This window comes from Cyprinus carpio, chromosome B9 (genome assembly GCF_018340385.1).
Source record: "Cyprinus carpio isolate SPL01 chromosome B9, ASM1834038v1, whole genome shotgun sequence".
Taxonomy (NCBI): domain Eukaryota; kingdom Metazoa; phylum Chordata; class Actinopteri; order Cypriniformes; family Cyprinidae; genus Cyprinus; species Cyprinus carpio.
In genome coordinates, this window is record NC_056605.1 from 2,379,191 (window position 1) to 2,379,509 (window position 319).

Sequence of the window (319 nt, forward strand, 5' to 3'; positions counted from 1 at the left end):
GATGCCGAGGCGGTGCCCGATGCGGTGCCAGAGACGGTGCCAGAGACGGTTCCCGATGTAATGCCCGAGGATGAGGCGGTGCCCGATGCAATGGCTGATGCCGAGGCGGTGCCCGAAGCCGAGGCGGTGCCCGATGCGGTGCCAGAGACGGTTCCCGATGTAATGCCCGAGGCCGAGGCGGTGCCCGAGGCGGTGGTCGAGGCAGTTCCCGATGCAATGCCCGAGGCCGAGGCAGTGCCCGATGCCGAGGCGGTGCCCGATGCGGGGCCAGAGACGGTGCCAGAGACGGTTCCCGAGGTAATGCCCGAGGCTGAGGCAG